This window comes from Nuphar pumila, chromosome 14, assembly GCF_984573655.1.
Source record: "Nuphar pumila chromosome 14, dmNupPumi1.hap1.1, whole genome shotgun sequence".
NCBI classification, from domain to species: Eukaryota; Viridiplantae; Streptophyta; class Magnoliopsida; order Nymphaeales; family Nymphaeaceae; genus Nuphar; species Nuphar pumila.
In genome coordinates, this window is record NC_143262.1 from 4,030,301 (window position 1) to 4,034,427 (window position 4,127).

The window sequence follows — 4,127 nt, forward strand, 5'->3', positions numbered from 1 at the left end:
TACATGGAAGATTCACATGAACCTAAGATTCATGAAAAAGAGAGTATGAATCTCCACTTCACATTTGAAAAGTACTGAACCCTCCAAAGTGTGTATCATATATCATTATAAAAAATATTTCAAAGTTGTAAAGCATTAATACAGTAGGCATAGCCAATGTGATTAGGCATATCATATATCACAACTCATGTTTTCAACATCACTTATTTATTCAGTTCAAATCCAGTGGGACAAGTAGTATATGAACTTGGATATGGTTTATTAAGTTTCAAACCAAACCCGTGCTTGGCCCGAGCTTCCATGAAAGATATGTTATTTATTGTAATAATATAAAAAATCAAAGTATCCATATATTCGATTTATGTTATTATATCTGGATTTGGGTTCTGCCTGCTCTAGCTTTGGTCGAACCCCTGATCAGCCCTGCCGTGGAGTCAAGATCCACGTTTGGTCTCACTCGGTCCGCTGCTGGTCCTGTGGTTTTCTTCAATGAGATTTGGTAAACAAGGGTTGGACGGATGTTTTTTGTGTTTTGCATTGAAATTTATTTATAAAATTAATAGCACATGGCAGATTTATTGTTTTCTGAAAATATTGCAATAAAATCATGATACTGAAAAACAAGTTGAAATATTACCCAAAAAGCACTCCACTTATTTGGTAGGGGTTCCTTTAATTAAGGATGTAAACTGGCCGGATCTAGGCGTTACCGAGTCCGACCTAATAGGATTTGGAGTTGGATGGAATCATAGTGACACATATCACGAGATTTATGAAAAATCTTGAGATAATATCTCGAGAAATTGCCTAAAAGTTTAAACCAACAATTCTCGCGAGATTTTCAAAATATCGTAAGATTTATAAAAAAACATAAATACCATAATTTAAACACAATATTTACGTTTTAAATGGCTATTTATCGTAAAAAAATTTGTGTGTTTTAATTTTTAAATAAATTTTATTAATATTTTCTTATAAAAATTAATTAATTAATTTTTTTATTGTCAAAATTTTGCTGAAAAAAATGCAAGTTTCATAAAAAATTTTCAAATTCTTGCGAGTTTTTGAAAAACAATATTTTGCTGTTTTTAACTTTTGTCGCTGTGGATGGAATCAGATAAAATTAAATTCGGATCTGACTAGCTTAAAACCCGATACTTACACTTTGGATCGGATTTATTCGGGTTCAGCTTTGATTTTGAACACGAAACTAAATACTGAACCGGAACTCGAATCCTATTATTAAGCAGACCCGAATTTGGCTACCGAATCTGACTAATGGAATTTGGATTTGGGTCGGATGTCGGCTTACATTCAACCCGTTGACATCTCTAAATCTTGTTGAACGGATGTCACGAGTTCAAAACTCACGGGTGCGTGTCCCTTGCCATGAGGTTGAAGCTGTGAGTATAATACTTGGTAGGCAAGGATGACTTGAGGTTTCACGCCGATGAAATTGGTGAGTAAATCGGCTTTTCATCTCTGTCTCTAGCTTCCTTTGAATTGGGAAACTAGGGTTTCTCGGGATTCCCTTCGAAATTGGGGGCTTTTCTTCGTTGTTCACACCCTCAAACCTGAATTCTGATCGGAGAGATTCAATTCTTCATCATTTCTTATTCCGTGGGAGGCGGAAAATCGGTAAGATTTGATCGTAGTTTGATGCAATGGGGTCGTTGTTTCTGATTTCGAGTTCGATTTTCCCTTTATTGGGTTCTAGCGTTTAGGATATGGAACCGAGAGAAAGCAGCAGTTGGAGCCGCCGGATTCCAATCCGATCGGTTTTCAATTCGGTATGTGCCCTGGTGTTCATCTTCTTGTTGTACAGCCCTGAAAATTACGTTCGTAAGAACCCTATCGCTCGTTCTCCTCGGTGGGCTCCGGAGAACGGCGGATTCTCGGAAATTAGGTTTCCGAAAAGGAATTCGTTGATCGCTCGAAGTCTTACGGAAGCCTCTGCGAGGAATCCGGCGGAATCGATCGCCAATTCTTCGAGCCCTGTTGCTATTGATGGTTTGGAGATGAAGAACAATGTGACGATCGATAATCCCTCGGTCTGCACGGGATTGAAAGACCATAGAGAGTACGCTAATCGTTGCGAATTCTTGCGCTCGAATCGGCAATGTATGTCCGGCGGGTACTTCGATTACCTGACGTTCTTCTACTGCGCTTGTCGGCGTGCTCATTTTATTGGTTACGTGGTTTTGGGCGTCTGGCTCGTCGCCCTCTTCTATATGCTGGGCAATACAGCGGCGGACTACTTCTGCTATTGTCTGGAGAAGCTCTCGAGGCTCTTGAATTTGCCTCCCACGGTTGCTGGTGTCTCGCTTCTTCCTCTCGGCAATGGCGCACCGGACGTTTTTGCCAGTATAGCCGCGTTTGTGGGTTCGGGCACCGGCGAGGTGGGCCTTAACAGCGTGTTGGGCGGTGCCGTTTTCGTCACTTGCATTGTCGTTGGCGTCGTGTCCCTGTGTGTTTCTGGATATCGGGCTCAGATCGATCGGAGGTGCTTTATTAGGGATGTCTGCTTCTTCCTTGTGACCCTTGCTTCACTTGGTCTGATTCTGATTGTTGGTAAGGTCAGTGTAATGGGAGCAATTGCGTTTGTTTCGATATACTTGGTGTATGCTTTTGTGGTTGCTGCTAATGAGGTGCTGAGAAAGCATGCAAGGAAATTGCATTTCGATGTGGTGACGCCATTGCTTCCTGTAAGAGGAAGTATATTTTCTCAGAAGGTGGAAGAAGAGGACTCAATTTACAGTCCGCTGCTGGTTGTGGAAATACCTGGGGAATGTCCTGATAATGTTGCTCATTTGTATGCTACATTACCTCAATGGATGTGGGCATCAAATGTTTCCATGTACTCAAATCAGTCACTGAAGAAGGCGATAGACATACCAAGGCCTTTATGGGGTTGGAGTGAAGATGAGGAGGATAATTGTTCTTCGTTTTCTTGTTCGAAGATCTTCTTCTGGGTCTTAGGGCTTCCTTTAACACTGCCAAGACGATTGACAATACCCATTGTTGAGGAGGAAGGGTGGTCTAAAGGGTATGCTGTTGCAAGCGCTACCTTAGCTCCTGTCTTGCTAGCATTTCTCTATAATACCCAAGAAAGCAAGGCATCATTAGTTGGTGTGGTTGTCTATGTTATAAGCGCCGTTCTTGGTGCAGCTCTTGGAACCCTCGCGTATTACTTCACAGATTCAGAACATCCACCCCAGAGATTCTTGTTTCCATGGGTCTCGGGTGGGTTTATTATGAGCATCGTTTGGTTCTACATTGTAGCTAATGAACTTGTGGCTCTCTTAGTTGCATTGGGTGTAATACTTGGGATCAACCCTTCGATCCTCGGATTGACTGTATTAGCATGGGGCAACTCAATGGGGGATTTGATGTCAAATGTTGCTTTGGCTGTGAACGGGGGAGATGGTGTGCAGGTTGCTTTATCAGGGTGTTATGCTGGGCCAATGTTTAACACACTTGTAGGATTAGGGGTATCAATGCTGCTTGGAGCCTGGTCAAATAGGCCTGCAGCATTTATTGTTCCAAGAGACAGCAGCCTGGTTTATACTATGGCTTTTCTTGTTTGTGGACTCATCTGGGCTCTCATTGTTCTGCCCAGGAATGACATGCGTCCCAGCAAGGTGTTAGGAGTTGGTCTTATTATCCTATATTTGATTTTCCTTTCAATAAGAGTCAGCAATGCAGTTGGAGTTTTATCACTAGCTGGTCTGCACTGACCTTGTAATGAAACATGGGAGTTTGCTATACTTTGTAATTACACACTTGCACTTACATGGAAGGATCTGCACCAAGTATCCTTGGACATATTAGAGTGTGCAACTCTTTCCAACTGATATCTAGCTTATGGGGGGATCATGGTGCTCTTGTGGATTTCATGTTTTGCCATGGTTTACTGTATCCTAGTCATCATCTTTCTTCTTGCATTACTAAAGGCTATTGTACCTCAATAAGTACTACTCACATGTTGATATTTTTCCTAAATATAGTCTAGTTTTGAGCAGATGGAAAAGCATTTTACAAGGTTGTGTCTTTTATTTTTATTTTGCTTTAGTTTTTCATAGTCATATATCTCAAAAAGCATTATATTGGTGGTCTAAGACAGTCTT

The 4,127-nt window shown here is 41.2% G+C and overlaps 1 pseudogene across 1 annotated transcript; it reads left to right on the forward strand.

The window, feature by feature from the left end:
- Positions 1-1,449: 1,449 nt before the first annotated feature.
- LOC149816118 (cation/calcium exchanger 4 pseudogene) lies at positions 1,450-3,827 on the forward strand (annotated as a pseudogene). Its single transcript, XR_016427645.1, has one exon. The product of XR_016427645.1 is annotated as a cation/calcium exchanger 4 pseudogene (transcript).
- The last annotated feature ends 300 nt before the right edge of the window (positions 3,828-4,127 follow it).